Below are 17,123 nucleotides of genomic sequence, written 5' to 3'. Positions count from 1 at the left end.
ACACTTTGAGAGCTGTGGATTTGTGTGAGGATGTGTGTGTTGCGTCTCCGACAAGCTTCAATAGCCAGTTAAATTATTTTAAGGGACAAATCTAGTAGTTCCTGGTCCTGCTTGTTTTCAGATCCCTCCCTTTACCTGATTAATTCTTAACCCATCTTCATAATTAATTGTGAAGGACAGCAGCTCTCCCTCCTCTACCCAAAAAAACCCTTTCACCATCAGGGAACAGTACTTGTGCTGGGATGAACAGAAAGTTTCTGGTAGTTCTAACTATAAAAAAATAATTTGATGTTTTTTTAATTACTTGGTTATGACTGCCTGCTTTCACTGTATTTACTTAATAGGGTCCTAAATGGCCGTGCATCCCTCCTTGGTGCAATCAGCGATGCTGTATCAGTATTGGTGTCTGCGCTTAATGGTGTTTAAAGAGTTTGAGTAGGATTGCAAAGCAAAATGATAACCCAGTCGAGGACTCTGACAGACAGCAGGGCCTGGGAAGGCCTGAGTGGCTCAGGATGATGCTTTAATGTGGCTTTGCTGTTGTGCATGTTTTTTGCATTGCTAATTTTCATTTTTTGCCTCTGGGAAGTGGTGGGCATTCTCTAATCCAAGTGTGCAAAATCTTCCCTTCAATTTTTTTTTTTTTTTTTAAATTGAACTTGTGATTTATTAAAATTGGGGGGGGGCTGGAAATGAAAAAGTCAGCAGAAGAGAGAAATGGTCACCTCACCCTCTGGGTCTTCGAGCATTTGCAGTTCTGTTTCTGATGGGCTGTTGCTCAGGACAAGGACCACCCTGCCCTTGGGCACTCCCTCAGCCCTGGCTCTTTCCTTTGTCTGCATTTTTGGCCATTAACATCTAGTGAATTAGTGGCGAATTTGAAACAAAACCCTCAGCAGAAGAGTGGCAGATAATTAGGCATTTACACCTTTTATAAAAGGAGCCGTTTGGATGAAGAGCGAAAGGAAGGAGCTCTTGACTGCTCAGGAGAGCTGTGGCCTGGCTTTACTCTTCCTTAAGAGCTGTGAATGAGATGGATGTTAGAAATGCCCAGCTAAGAGCAAAGGTTCATTTCAAGGGTTACATTTATTCTTGAGTGCTAAAGTCAAAGGAATGCAAATGCGTGCCCTGGCAGCGGAGCTTACCACGGGATTACAGATGAATTTTCACGGGGACTAGAGCATCCCTCTATACCTGGCATTGATAGTCTCACCTGATGCCATCTCCTTAAGTTATTACTTTAGTCATTAAAAAACAAAACTGCCTCCACTGTCAGGAGCAGGACTGCTGCAGGCTAGGAGCACGCCTGCAACCCTTCAGCTCCCTCCTGGATGGGCAGCCTGCAGGCCGAGGTCCAGAGGTCTCCTGCCCTGGCACAGAAGATGCAGTACGCTGCTCAGCAAACCTCAGAACATCCTCTCTCATGCGTCTTTCCCTGAGGGAGATGGTATCTCAGCATAACTTCACTGTCAGGAAGTTTAACAATATTCAGCTTAAGTTTTCTTTTATTAACGTGATCCCTTGCTCTCAGCAGCCTGTAGTGTAAGCCTCCTTTCTCTGCAGTGTTTATGTACTCAAGCTATTTGCAGGATGCTGTCATCTTTCCCTTTAGCTGCCGCTTGCTTGAAGTAGGCAGATGCTGCTCTTAAAACATTTCTGCCTGGATTCCCCTTAAGCTCTTCTCAGTGTACCAATATCTTTTTCTAGTAATTACATGCTTAAAGCGCATGCTATATTCCCCAGTTTTAATACACCCTCTCCAGCCCAGTATAAACACACAGCAACATGTATACAGAAAACAAACTAAAAAGCTTTACTCGGAAAGATTTCCACTCCATCCACAATTATCTCTCTTGGGGAGTGAATGAGAAAGAGCACATGCTGCAAGTGACAGGCTCTCGGCATCTCTTAGAGCGCTGTTGGACTGCGTTCAACAGCTAATGGCAATGACGGTGGAAGGACGTGTGCGGTGGTGGGATGGACTCGTCTTGCTGCCTCAACTCTGGTTTGAGGCTGGAGGCTTTGTGTAAGCAGCCTTTCTGGAGATGTAGTGTGGAATGGGAACTGAGTTTTGCTTTCAAAGTCGAATTGCACTGTAGGAACATCTACCAAAGAAAAAATTCTTCCCAGCATCTTGCTGTAAGCCTGAGGCTGATTGCAGGTTGCTGAGGCACCACCACTTCCCTGCACTGTGGCTGGAGGAAACTCTGACACGGGCAGTCCTGTGTGCTGGGCTGGAGAAAGCCAGATTTATACATTAAAGACTTGGAGTTCAAGGTGTTTCCTGATGAGAGCTTTTCCTGCTATGCACTGTCACCAGCTCTGTGTCAGGGGACATGCTTTGAAATAAGATGGGTGGCTGCCCTCCAGTTTATGTAGCACTGGGTGACAGGGGTGGGGGGGGGCTTGTTTTTCAAGACAGACTATTTTTATTGTTTTAGCTGATAAGCATCGATGGTGCTTGATCCTTTGCCATGTGTCTGAGCAGGTCTATGAGGGTTGCACCTGTTTGCTCACGGCCAGGATTGGTGAGGGTCAGTATGTCTGTTGCTGCCGGTTTGTTGTCTTTTCACCAGCGCTAATTTCTTGGCCAGAGGAAAGAAGGGACAGAGTGGGGGGAAATACCCCTTGGTGCTTGTAGATACTGGGGGCTTGCTGGTCTGTGCCCTGCTGGGGGGCTGGTTTTCAGTGAGATAAAATTGTGTTTTACTGTACGTTTTAGTTTCCTCTGAGCATAACTCATTTTGTCATTAAGACTTGAATCTTTGCTCATAAAGGGAGCCTGAGCTCACAGGAATATATTTCCAGAAGGTAACTAGAGCACCAATCTTTCCCTTGTGCTCATCCCCCGCAGGTCCAGCCCTGCTGCAGCAGTGGAGCTTGGAGAGGCAGGGAGGGCTCTGGAGCTCCTGGCCCTGTCCTCTTCTCAGAGGGCAGTGGTGATAAATGTTTTTTCCAGATGGCAGTGTCGTACAGAGACCAATGTCTCCAAAACCCCAGAGGATGCTCTGTGGCTTTGCACTCACGCATGTTTCCCCAGCAAGAATGGGAACATGGGGTGACCCCTTCCTCCCTCAGCACATACAAACAGCCCTCAGATGAGTTTTGCTACAAAAATGCTTCCTTTTGTATGGTATCCCTTCTTAAAATAGTTTTTTAACCTATGCCCTAAATTACAAGGTGATATAAAAGACAGATACTATCTGTTTCTATTATACTATTAATTTTTTTCTATCAGATATTCGTTATTACGTGACGCTGCTTTTGCAATGCAGAGGCATTATTGCAGATGAGTGACCAGGTTGAAGCACTCCAGATGTCTGGGTAATTAGAAATGAAAATAGTTCCCAATAGGAGAACTGAAGGCACAAGAGTGGAGTTAAATCAGAGGGCAGAGAGGAAAGGAGACATCACTGAGTGTGTGACCACACTAACTTCGTCCATCTGACACAGAGGCTGATCCTTTTTTCCTTCTGCAAACCTCTCCCTTTTGGAATAAGCATTACTTTCCCCTTTCACATGTGCTACAGGTGAGATGCAGGGAATCGGGCTTCTGAGAGGTAGACAAAGGGTCTGTTAATTTTTGAGTTGTTCACTTGACTTTGTAAGCAGAGTTTTTCAGAGTGGCATATTTCTTTGAAAGGTTAGTGCTGATCCAGGGGAGAAAAAAACCCATCCTAACCTACAAGAGGGCAAATCTCTCACTTTCCCTCAACTTGTGCAATTAGGGAGGTTTTTATTTTAAGCTGTGGTAATGTGGGGCCATCTGTATTGGCTCCAGCAGGTCCCATTCCCCGGCTCCTGTGCTTAATTGCACTTCCACTGGCAACTTAAACAGTTGCTGCATGTGTTTCAAATGAACTCTCCACTTCAGGCTGGTTTTACTGATCACCTTTGTGTGATTGGCAATTAAAGCCCTTTTCAGCTGAGGGAGAGTTATTGCCTGTTTTTCAGCTTGTCTCTCACTCTGCCTTTTGCATTTCCTAATATTCCCCCAGTTCCTTATCTATTGCAAAACCCTTGCCATGGAGCCATTTGTCTCTTCCCTTGACGAGAACCATGCCTTTTGGGAGACCATCTGGGTTTTTCCCTGCTGAACAGGATGGTCTCTAGCGTTGCAGAAGATCTGCCCAATTTTTAGGTGCTTGTGGGGAATAAAGGGACGTGGTGAGAAAAAAAATACAAACCAACAAAAAAAACCCTGAGCAAAGGAGGGTGAACTTAGCCCAGTGGTAAATCCATCCCTGAAACTGCAGCGCGAACAGGAAATGATCTCTTAACACTGTGCACCTGCATCCCTGGGAAGAGCATCCAAAAGGGGCCCAAGCCCGCAGCAGGGTCTGGAGGAATGGTGCTCTTGAGTCCAACTGCAGGGAATTTTAAGACTCTTTGGCCAGCTTCAGTCCTTCCTCAGCTTCTGGTTCCTGCCTCCTTGTGCCTCTGCCAGATGCATGTTCCCTTTCCCTTATCCTACAGTAAATGAATCTGGTGCTGTTGAAAAGTACCGAGGCGGAAGCTCTGGAAGCCAGGGGCCAGCGAAGTGCTGGGATGCTGACAGCGTCTCTGTGCCCTGCACAAAAGCACTGGTGGTTTTAATGCCTGGTGCAAGGCTGGCACTTGGAGAGAGGGATGCTGCTGGCGGGCTTTTTAGCAACCAAATGTGGTATGGAACCGTCAAACCTGCGATCTTGCAGCTCTCCCCATGCCAAAGCTGCTTGTCAGAAAGAAAGAAATGTGTACACAGGTGAAAAAGTGCTTATTCAGAGCCTGGGATGGCTGCACCCAGTCCTGGCGTGGAGCCTCCCCGGCTTAACCCCACACAGGAACAGGGCGTAAGTGGCTGAGACAGGAACATCAACAAGACCGAAACCAGAGCAGGAGGGAAATCTCCAGCCCTGCCGGGAATCCGGTTGGGCTGCTGGGAGGCAGGGTGGGTGTCAGCGTCCGTACTCTCATTAAAACCTGCATGAGGTTGACTGTGCTTCTGGCCAAGGTACCACGTGAAGCACAGGTTTTACCAGGTCTGCTGGCTCTTCCATTCAGGAGTGACACAAATTAAAGCATCCTTAATGATCTAGCACTGAGGGTTTCCCCTGACCTTGGAGGATCTGATGTGCCTTGAAATGCTGGGAAGTTGCAAGTAAAATCACAATGGAAAGAAGGCAAAGTAAAGCCCAGTAAAGCCGGCTCACCCATCCAGAGGCAAATAGTTTCCCTTCTAATCACGACTTTGCCAGGGAACAATACAGGCCGTGTCGGTACGGAGCGGTGCATGACCTTCGCAGGGAAGCGCGCCTTGCTCCCAGCTCATCAAGCACTCAAAGGATGCAACCACTTGCAAACAAGTGTCCTGCCCTGGCTCAGCACTGTAAGTACTATGTTGGGTCAGCGTTCCCAAATTCATTGTGCTTGCCTCCCCACCCTACAGATGCAGAGGAAGAAAGGGGTCAGGGTGCCTTTGGCAGAGAAGACCTAAAGCTTGGAAAAGCCTGAAAGAAATTGCCTGCAGCTGCTGCTGTAGCAGGCGAAAGCCTGAGCCATGACAGTACTTATTGGATTCCAGTGGGATGGGAGAGGTGTTTTCTCGAGGCTCACTTCTCCCTGCCCCACAGGGGGTTATAACAAGGTGACTGTGGGATTTAAATCAGTGATGGTGGGATTAGGCGTTCCTCAGCAGAGACTGTTCCACATTCTTTCCCCCTGATTTGCTACTTGGTGCTCTCATTCCCCGGCCAGAAACCTGCTCGCTCAGCTCCCTTCCAGTTGCATGCCTGAAAGAGTTTACAGCGCAGCCTCAGACCAGCGTTCCGTCCCAGTGTATGTGCCTTGATTTAATGCTTTGATTTGAAAGTTATTTTTTACAATAAGAGAAAGATGGTCCATGCCAAAAAAAGCAGTTTCATAAAATGCTGAACATGACTTGCATTCTGTAATTGCGAACCTGAGAGACTTGGAGTAATTGACATTTTGGATGTATTGCAGAGTATCGTATTTAATCTTGAAAAGCAGGTTCCAGGCAAAGGAGGCAACTGCCAAGCCAAACTCAGACTCCTCACCGGGTTCCTACCATAACTCATTTTCAAATCCATTCAGCACAGTCCTGAACCTAAATGTTTACGTTTTTGATTTACTAAGATAACATTCCTGGGTCACGGAAACTGTTTGTCAGAGAAGGTCTCGAAGAGACAGCAGGAATTAGTGATGCGCTGGCTCAAGCCCTGGGGATGTGTGAGGGGTGCTGGTGCCTTCTAGCACTTTACAGGGAATTATGTCCATTTGCTATGATCTGGGGGACGGTAGCAAGATCTCACCATCTCCCAGCGTCCTGATGCCCATTTGAGCAATGCAAGAGTATGTGTGCACCCTGTTTTGCAGAGGTGATGATTGAAGCTAAATGTAAATATGTGAGGCACAAGTGGCGTGGAGAGCTCTGCTCCAGCTCCTGTGCAATGGGTTCTGTGCTGTCAGGATCTCCATTCATAAGTGTGTGAAATTGCATAAATATGGGACTGGATGCAAATTAAATTTCAGAGAAGTGTGACTCAGTGCATGTGTATTTTGGTCGGTGCATGACTTCAGTGCGTGTGTAATTTTATAAATGTGTGGGATGTGACTGATGCTCGGTAAGTGCATCGAAAGCAGGCGCAGCATTGCGGAGGCAAGCCAAACTTTCAAGCTAACTCGTGGGTTCTACTTTTCTTTTGTCTGTGAGTGTGGCTTCTGTAAAGTATCTGTCCCACATTATCGTGGTTTACAGCCCAGCTATAAACATTTGCTTCTGTTTGAAATACAACAAATATAAGTGGAAATCTGTTCTCTGCTTTATGCGTCCCGGTAAAAGATACCAATTGGAGTTTTAAAAAAAGCCAGCCTTCTCCTCACAAATAGAGTGTTTACATTGCTGCAGATTTCAATGAAGCAAATACTGATTTACAGTGGTGTAAATGAAAAGAAAGCAGAAAACCCAGGAATGTAAGAGGGGAATTATACACCCCTGACCGTGGAAATGAAGATGCAGCCCTGGCACCACAGCTCTTAAAAGTGTTGGCTGAGCTACATTTATATCAGACCAAATTTTGACTTGGTGCCTCATGCTGGATAGGGCCTTCTGTTTGAATTTATCGTATCAAAGGTCTCCTAGCAGGGCCCCTGGGACCGTAAGTTACTTCTCGTGAGCGAGACTAGTGGCATCGTGTCAGGCTTGTTTGTTAGATCTGTTGCAGTTGACTCCCAGGTTTGAGCCAGGATTAGGATGGCGTTGAATTTGGTGCTATATGCACGTGCTGGAAATGCTGCCCTTTACTTGGGGGGGTATGGGGGGACAGAGCCCTCCCTTCCCCTCTTCTGGGGTGGGTTTTCCAGCAGAGCTGCCAGCCCAGTTTGGGGATGATTTTTGGGTCAAGACTGGCATCAATTGGGAAGGGGTTATTATTGGCCCAGCTGCACATCTTTATTCATAATGTGCCCATTGTTCTTAACACTTTGCATATTTCATTGTGAGAAATGGGGTGGGGAGGGGGGGCCAGCAATCGCCACGTCTCTGGGAGTTCGGCTTCTCTTTTATTTCAGTGGCGGCAGGCTGCAGCAGGAGCCCGTGGCTGTCAGGATGTTCACATCTGTTCCTGATTTGTGGACAATGGAGCACCATCCACTCACTGCACATGGACGGTCTGTGACAACTTGACAGCCTGCCCAGGAATTCAGACCGAACGGTTACTATCCAAAGCGATCAGCGTTGTCTGATCCAACTTTAGAAGTGGGGAAAAGGCGGGGTGGGGTGGGAGGGAAATCATAATTTCAAAGGAAAGGGTATAAAAGAAAAGTTGCCTCTTTTCTGGCATTTATGACGAGTGGCATTAGAGCCTGCCTTCATCTGGCGACAGCGGGTGTTAGGGGGCAGGGGCAGCAGGAGCTGGTATGCTTCAAAGTGGGGCAGGGTGCTGCTCTCGGGCACTTCCCCTGCCCTCTGCTCCTGTCTGGCCTTTAAACCTCGTCCCAGAGCACTGCAGGCAGCTCTGCCGAGCCCTGCTCCCTGCCTTTGCACTGCCCATAGCCAGGGAGGCAGCCAGGGGTTCTCCTCCTCCTCAGGGGCCCCCTCCCAGGCCTGTGCTCTCTGGGATCGGGGTTCTGCTTGGGCACCCTGGGGTCCTGCTGTGGGAGGGGATGGGGGCAACAGGGCTTTTCAGCTCTTTCTGTAAGAAAATATCTGCTTCTGCTCTCAACTTTCTTGCAGGACATGGTTCTCTGTCTATCACGATCCTATGTGAGGGCAATGCAGCATGGTGTGCTCTGTCTGTGCAGCAAGGGAGCAGGTGACAGGCTCCTGAGATGGGTCTGTGACTCCTCAACGCATCCTTTGGCTTGGGACATCTGCCCCAAGCTGCACTGTGTGCTGCTCGCCCCTTCCCCTTGCAGACCATGCTGGGCTGCTGCAAGGACAGCAGCAGCCTGGAGAAGAGGAATGCCTGGATGAGAGAGGAGCAATGACAGCAGCAGTCTGGACAAGGAAGGAGTGGAGAAGGTGATCTCTGTCCTCCGTGAAGGTGTTCAGAGGCTGCCCTCCCACTCCACAGCACATAGGCTGCATCGCTTCACCTCCTTCGATGCAGCAAATGGGTGTAAGTAGGTCTGAGCAAGCCTGACAAAATGCAAGGGACCTAAATTACATTACCTTGCAGACCAGCTCCAAATCTGACCTTGGGGATTAATTAGATAAACAACAATCTTGTACAGTACCTTATATAAATGTACAAGCAAGGCACCATTAAGGATTACGTTGTCACTAACCTAAGCTCTTAGTGATTTAATTAGACAATTAGACGGTGCTTGGGAATGCTCTTGTAGTAACCAGAGATATTAACACCATTTGTACTTATATTTAATGGCATTGCAGAAGGGATTTTAATTATTCTGAGCCTTACTTGTCTTTAAACTTCCAAAAAGGAAATTCTCTTCTGACTTTAGCAGCCTCACAGGTGCTGGCACAAGCATGGAGTTGGGCTGGTTCCAGGACCAAAGCCCTTTTCCGTTGTAAATCTGTGTCACTCCTTGGCAGGTGGCTTGTTTGTTGAGATGGCACGGAGCATGCTGATCCCATGGATAACTGCGGGACGAGCAGGAACCAGCCCTGGGCTTGCTGGCACCTGAGCAGCAGTAAGTAACGAAGGCTGTCCCCTGTGGTAGCAGACAGAAAGGTTTGTGCGATGGTGGTTTGGACAGAAAAATCAATGGTAGGTTCAATAATTGTACATGGAAGAGTGATCGACACGCTCCCTGGTCCTCAGCACGCTGTAAAAGAGCAGGATGTTTATTGGCACGGTAAGCGAGGTGCTTGATAGATCCTCCGACAGGTAAAACAATCCCCATCCTCACTCAGGTCCTCCACAGCGTCCAAATCACTGGTGGCTGTGCAGCAGATTAGTAATATCAAATAAAACTTGGTGACTGGGGGGAGCCTTCAGCTTGCATCAGCTGCAACCTAATTTAGGATATGAACTAGAATCCCTGCAAAAGGAAAGTCTTTGTCTCAGCAGAGGGTAGCTCTCAGCTCCTCCTTCATCGATACCAGCTAAGTGCCCTTTCTTCTTGCTTTCCTAAATATGCCATTCTTGCAATCTCTCCATCAATAATTGTATTTTCACTGTATTACAGCCCCAGTAATACAATTAAGCCTTAAAAATATAGATTAAGTGGAGAGTAATTTGATTTGCTAACTAATGTTTGAGTCAAGTAATTTCCCCCCCTCCCCCCTCCATTTTCATGAATCCACAGTTGACTAAACCCACAACCATTCCTCCACTTCCCGTCCTGTAGTGAAATGTGGATCCAGGGGAATGATTCATCAGAGGGGATGGATCCAGACTTCTGAAAAACGAGAGGGTGTTTGCTTTGGTTTATGTGTGGACGGGGTGGGAACCTCTTGGGAACTCTGTACAAGGCAGTGAATGGGATGTCCTCGGATAATCAAAGACAATGAGGAAAAGTGGGGTCAATGATCCGTTCAATGAAAGCATAAGGCAAATGATACACTGAGCGGTTCCAGAAAGTGGTAATTTGACGACAGTCTGCTGCAGTGAGCCATCTGGCCAGAGGAGCGAGGGGGAGTGCCAGTCAGGAAGACGGGCACCTCTGGGATGGGAGGTGAACTTCTGGAGGCTTCAGACATGGCTTGTCTTCTGTGGGGGGGCCTCACTTCACAGATACGCATGTGGCCGAGGCATCTGAATTAAATGGAAGAGAAGCATTGCTGGCCTCTAAATGTATGAAAAAAATCCTCTTCGGAACCTAGAGAGTAGATGTTTGTATGTGACCTGGTTTTCCACGAGCTGATTAACTGGATATGGACTTGGTGAGTTGATATGGAGGGATATTGTGCATAGTTATTCAGGGTCAGGACTTTGGCATGTTGTGTTACACTTTTCCATTTGCAAAGGGCAAAAATATGAGAGCAGAGCTCAAAAAACCTGTGTAAATAAGAAATAAGAAAGGAAAAATAAAACTGCAGGGGACAGCTTCCTCTGATGTGCTTTGCTCTGCCTTTTTTAGGCAAATCTGCTGCTCACCCTCACAACCTCCAAGGTCTCCCTAAGCCCAAGTGTCCCAGCAAGCCAGGAACCAGTTCATGCTTATGCTGCTGCCTGGGGATGATCCGGTTTCCATGGTGTGGGGGATCCCTTTGTAAAGTAATTCACAGCAGTGGCTGCGCTGTGCCATCTTGTAGCATTGCTCTGGAGAGGGCTACAGTGAAATATTTTGCAAATCCTTTTTATTCCTTGTTGACTAAGCAGTGCTAAGTTTTGGTTTGAAGAAAAAAACCAACAGCATGTGGCCTCAGGAGGATGCACAAAGTTCAGAGCCCTGTCTGCTCCACTTATATGTAAGGGCTAATGCTGGTCCAGGCCAGGTCCTCCTGCACAGATTAGCTTCCAGTGGCAGCAAGCAGAGGTGGGGAGGGAGCTGAAGCAGCAATCAGTGGTTAGGTGATGGCAAGGGAAATGCCAGGATGCTTTATTCAAAGTAGATGTGCTCTCCAGGCTACCAGACAAGGAAGGAAATTGGAAAAACAGTCTCTTTCATGTGGGTTTTCGTCCTTGTTGCAAGGAATTGGGCTAGGATTAACTGTTCGGTTGGAAAAGGGCCATGGAAACAGCCTCTTGCAGGATGCCTGAGCTCTCCTCACCAGGGGGCCCAGCTGGAGCCAGCTGTGGGTGGGCAGGGAGGCAGGATCTGGGACTTGGGCATGTTTTCCAATGCTCCCAGTGCCCATTCTAGCTCTGGTATATCTCTGCCAGACTTTTCCATGCCCTGCTGCCTTCCAGACCTCAACCAGACCCTGAGTTTTGTGGGTCTCAGCTACAGCCCCTCTACTTAAGAGGTCACAGGGACTCCTGAAGTATCCAATTGACCCGAGTGTTCTGGCTGCATTGACAGCCCCCAGGGTACTGGCCTGTGGCCCTTTGCTGTGCTGGTGGTGTCCCCACGTCCAGCTCAGCACACTAGTGAGGAAGCTCCAGGCTCTGTGCAGGTACAGCTCAGGCTCATCATTGGGGAGATGGATGCAGGACAAGAGAGCTCAGCTGTGCATGGACAGGCTGAGGTGTGGAAGGGGCCTCAGAGCCAAAGGGTGGGCTCTAGCCCACTGTGTTCAATGATATAGGATGGTGATGTCCAGATGAACATCTGCTTGGGATTCAAAGTGGAGCTGGGGCGCTCTTCCGTCTCTTTATTATAGCCTAAAAAATTATGTTTATTCCCCCTCATCCTACTGTAACTGTGAAATGCCCCATAGCATAGGGAGGGAATGAATTTCAGACTGCAGGTGGAATGGGGAGGTTTCACAGCAGCACGCTTGTTCCTGCCTGAAGTGGAGAGCTCTTGTATAGCTCTCGGGAGAGTCCTGGTCACTGCAACAAAGATGGAGAGTGTCTAACACAGGGCTTGGACGATGGATAGTGAAGAGAACAAGGAGGAAGGAGGAAAGGCTGGCTTGGTGAAATGAACAGTTAATTTACTCAGCAGATGGTGCCAAGGCACAGAACTCTTAGTTTGCACCTGGTATCAATGGCTGGTGCTGGCAACCTGAGCTGCTGCTCAGCAAACCCTACTGTTGATCATGATGAAGACTCCAAGCAAGCCTGGCCCAGGCGATGCACAGGGTGCATTAGAGAAGGGTGCTGGCTGACAAAGTGCCTATCTGAGCAAACACTGGTTCTGCTGAATGCACTTCAGCGATTCTGTGTTTGAGGCTGTTACATGGAAGCTTGGAGAACATGATCTCATTACAAACATTGACCTAGATGGTTGCGCTGGGATTACAGCTTTGCAGCATAGAGACGGAAACTGGCTGCTTTTATTTACACATGCACTGATACTAATTCTCTCTCTTCTCCCTCCGTGTTGGAGCTGCTCTTTTGTTCCCAGCAGTTGCTCTTGGTGTTTTGTAGTTGGCTGGTGGCCTGAGGTCTCAGCTGTCCACCACAATTCTCACCTGCAGAGCCTGGTGCCCCACACAGCAGTGCCAAGCTTGGAAGATTTTCCAAGGAGCAGAGCCCCGAGGCCATGCAGCTGGGGACCACGAACCAACAGCCTTAGGGGACAGGTCTGCCAGCTGGGGACATCGGAAAACTCACCAGCTAAATGTCACTGCTGACTTGCATTCGTCCTCATGGTAAGCAGGAGAAGGTGATGGGGGCTTTGGAACAGGGCAGTGCAGCGGTGTCATGGGGCTGTCCAGGGCTCAGCAACATGATGGTTGAAGGAATCAGCATCCCCTGGTCCCCTCCCATGTGCAGAAGGTGTAGATCATGCGATGGTCAAACGCCTGCATGGTTCCCCAGCCCTGTTAGCTTTTGTCTGAGGCTCCAGAGTAGGCTGGAGGGGTAATGTGGGGCTTTGTCCACACGGTGCTCTAAGCAAAGGAGCTGGAGGCTCCAGCAAATTTTGTCTTTCCTTGAAGTGTTGTCCTCCAGCCAGGAACAAACCTCTCCCTCCATGGCAGCCTCTGTCCCTTCCATCTTTCTCTTGGCATCTAAGTTGTTAATAAGCTTCCTTTTGCTATGATTCCATCTAAATTACTATTTTAAAACAACTACAGATGTGCTAAATTGGCTCAGCATAATAGGATGAGATGGAGAATAAAGGTTCCCTCAGTGGGCTGTCGCGAGCACAGGTAATTTATTACCTGGGTGGCTAATTATATGCTTCTCGGCTTTCTAGGGTGAAAACATCTTGATATTTCCTAGTTAAGGAGCCCTGACACAAGTGAAATGACCAGACATGTGAATAGGAAACATGGTGATTAAGTACCTGAGAGATGAAGAATGCAAAGGAAAAGGCATTCTGCAGCCAGAAAAAATGAACTGTGTGATTTCCCCCAGCACCTTGGGGGAGTGGGGAAGGGCTGGACCTCTCCTGACTCTGGCCAATTCAGGCACTTTGTGCATGAAAACTGTAGCTAACTGAATTCCAAGCTGGGGGGAAAAAAAACCCTTCTGTAAATCAGAAAGAAGAAATTGTTCCATGAGTTCTGCATATGCGCTTGTGAGCCCTGGGGGCTGGGGCTGATGGGAAGGAGAAAGCCCCATAGTCCTCCCTCCTGCTCAGTGCTGGCTGCACCCCACCTCACTGTGCACCCCTGCAGCCCTGAAGATGGATGTTACTCCATCCCACCAGGCAGCCAGGAGCTCCCCAGGATAAATCCCGCATGGCCACCATCCCCACTACAGTCCCAGGAGACCTCCACCCCCATCAGCTCCTCATGACACTGCATCTTCAGGAAACACCTGCTTTCCCTACTTGTGTTCCAAGAAGTGTAGGTAAGAAACATATATTGATTACCCTCTCGTTCATTATTCGCTTGATACAATGTAATGTTGGCTTAGCTCATTTGCTTGAGAGAAGGTGTTTTATAAAATACTCAGTCTGTCAAACATGGCAAAATGGACCATTTTTCACAGTACTTAAAATCTATGGTGTGAGGCAAACCTCATGTAGAAAAAAGATGCCTCTGTGAACTGCTTGTGTCAGCCCACGGCCTCCAGCCACATCAGAAAGCCAGGTGGTCCTGGGTTGTTCATGGAGGATTTGCAACAGAAAGGTGAAATAAAACCTTGGCAAAGAGTTTCTTTTTCCCCAGACAAGACAGGGTGGTTGGCAGGGACCAGCCTCTGGGGCTGGGTGGACTGGGCGTTTGCTGCCTGCTGGGTGGCCTGTCCCTTTCACCAGCTTTGGGGGCTGCTTGTGGTGCAGTTTGTGGTGGCCTGACCAGGTCCCACAGCTGGCGGGAGGGGGTGAGCTCTTCCTGCCCCCCGGGAGCTCGCCCGGGGCTGTGAGGCCATAAAGTCATCTCATCTAAAATGAGCCCCAGACTTCAAGACCTCTGGGTGTTATTTTAGCACCCAAGTCTTCCCAGTCCAGCAACAAGGATGTACCTGCTTCTGCTTGAGTTGTTTACCACCCCATTTGCCAGAGCCTGTGCAAGCAACCCTGCTTGCCAAAGTAAATGGCCCTGGGGGCAGCAGAACCCCCAGGGACAAGTACAGTAGGGGGGGGACTCAAGTGCAAACCTGAGTAGATGCTGCTCGTGGAAGACATGCAAGGTTCGTGGAGTTTTTCTGACTTTGGAACAGTAGCAGGGACAGGGACGACACCACCTAGGAAGGGTTGCCAGCTTGTCCCTGGCGCTCTGCAGCAGTGGAGCAGCAATACCAGCTTTTTTTTTCTTGTGGCACTCTCCATTCCATGCGTTGCAGCAGGGAAGGATGGGGCTGGCTGAAGCCTTGCTCTCGCCATGGCCAGTGCAGTGATGCCCAGAGATGTGGATCACAGAATAGTTTGGGTTGGAAGAGACCTTTAAAGGGCATCTAGTCCAAGGCCCCTGCCATAAGTAGGAACATCTTCAACCAGACCAGGTTGCCCAGAGCCCTGTCCAACCCGACCTTGACTGTTTCCAGGGATGGGAATCCACCCTGGGAATTCCAGGATGGGAGCCCAGCTACTGTCACTGTGTCACCCTGGGACTCTGACTCAGCTTTTTCCAGAAATCCCCTGGGTTTGCCTGGCCTGTGGGGCTGTGGTGATTCCCAGTTTGCCCTGCCCCACAGCCCCTAGCGCAGGTGGTGAGGAGGAGGGCCCTGGGGAGGCAGAGCCCTTGTGATAAAAGGGAGAACCAGGAAACAAGGTGTTTGCAGTATGAAAGGGGCCTCATTTTCATGGATGAAAGAGAAAGACGTGTATGCGTGTCTTTGGACTCCAGCATCTCCCAAAGCTCTGGTTTTATGCTTCTTTATCCTTCAGCTTCTTCCTTAATGAGAAATTAATTAGCCTTGTAGTTCCTGTCTGGGAACTTGTAAACATGCAGCAGTGGTGCCTGTTGCTCTCCCCACCGCACTGCCCTGTCCCGTCCCATCCCCCTTCCCCACGGTGTAGTCCAAGATATCTGACAAAAACACTCGAGAACAAAGCTGCCCGGCTAATTCAGGGAATTATCAGGAAGCCTGTAGCAGAGCTGAGATAATAGGCTTGAAATAGCAGCCTGATTGCGCTTCCTCCAGAGGCTTCCACAGCCCCCTCCCACCCTGGGGAGACCAGGGCCCCCGGGGCAGGGAACTGGCCAAGCTGGGGCTGTTCTGCTGGGGATGCTGGTGTTGGGTGGAATAGGGCTGCTGGCTCCCTGGCTTTGCACTTGGGGGGGAGGGGGGGGGGGAAGGAAAAGCAATGCTTGCTGGGGTGGCTTGGTGGTCCTTGCTGTGGGGTCCTCCTGACATCTGGGCACTGCCTTAAACCTGGGCCACCCTGTGCCTTAAGCAGCTCCTCATGGTCAGCAAGCTCTGGCATGGGAAGGTTGGGTCTGCAGCCCTTTGCTACCCTCTGAGGCATTTATGGGGGCTGCTCCAGGGTTCTGTGGCTTTGTCCCACTCCCTCACACAGCTGAGGCTTCTCCAGCCTCCCCAGGGACCTCTGCATCCCCAGCTGCAGGGCTGGCCCCTACCAGCAGCCACAGCCCATCCCGCTGCAGCAGAGACCTGCTAGTGCATGGGTATCTCTGTGTGCCAGAGCTTAGCATCTCCAGAAATGCAGTCAGACCCTTGAAAATACAGCCCTGATAAAAGGCAAGACCTGTGAAAAAGATATGCTTCAGGGGCAACAAGAGAGACAGTAAAAGAGGTGGAACCAAGGCTGAGAAGGGAGAGCTCAACCCAATGAATTGCATCATCCCGGGACATGCACTGGACCTTGGGCTGTGGCACAGAGCAGGGGGAAAATCATATTTGTGACAGGACATAAGTTTTTTTCATTAAAATATTATTTTTCATAATGGAGTTTAATTGGCAGGGAAATCCTGTGATTAATTGTTGCAACCAAAGGGGCAAATTCAAAAACCTGTAGACAAGGACTGCATTGGGACCACAGGGCAGAAAAGCACTGAGCACGTGCTGTGCATAAACCCAAACATGAGGCACGTTCCCCTTCACGCTGTGCCACCAAAGATGCATCCATACTGTCAGCTGCCTGCTGCAGACCTTGGCCCAAGAGAGGCTGTGGATCTGGTCCACTAGCAAAACCAGCTTGCTCCACACTGAAATCTCCACTATGTCCCATTTATGGCACGGCTGGTGCTCTGTCAAGGGACTGCTTTGTAGCCTTAATGCTCAGAAGCCAAATGTTACTGCTGACACATTTTTTCCCCAGCGCAGTTAGTTAACAACACAGGAGTTTCCTACCCCGGAGGACAGGCAGTTTCCGCAGCGAGGAGGTATGGTGGCAGGGGAAATCTTCTGGTGCAAACGTCAAACCTTTCTCCTCTGATGCTCAGATGATGGGACCAAAAGGACTACTGGTGTTTCTCATTTCCTCATGGAGGAAATGTACTATTCCAAATATGACTTGTAGCTACTTCAGAAATGAGTCATTACTTTGTGTATAAGCTAAACACTGGAGCATAAATCGTAAATAAATAAAACTGACTTCATAAACTGGAAATTAAATATATCCCATCCTTGCTTGCAGTGTGCCATGATTCATACTGTTGCTTCCTAGCTCAGCTTTTATTTTAAATCAGGTTTTGGAGCCTTGTAGGGCTCTTTGTGCTGCTTATCCACACTGTAGTTTTGATTTGTCCTGTG

General features: G+C 49.0%; 1 long non-coding RNA gene across 2 annotated transcripts in view; it reads left to right on the top strand.

Moving 5' to 3' along the window:
• Window positions 1-15,691, top strand: part of LOC308053922 — a 30,870-nt gene extending 15,179 nt beyond the window's left edge. For both annotated transcript variants that reach the window (XR_013923857.1, XR_013923858.1), the window contains one exon: window positions 69-15,691. This is a non-coding gene — a long non-coding RNA (uncharacterized lncRNA). The remainder of the gene's footprint in view (window positions 1-68) is intronic.
• Window positions 15,692-17,123: the final 1,432 nt, after the last annotated feature.

The sequence above is a fragment of the Falco punctatus genome, assembly GCF_963210335.1.
Source record: "Falco punctatus genome assembly, chromosome: 15".
In the NCBI taxonomy this organism is placed as follows: Eukaryota; Metazoa; Chordata; class Aves; order Falconiformes; family Falconidae; genus Falco; species Falco punctatus.
This window is presented reverse-complemented; position numbering and strand designations above follow the sequence as displayed.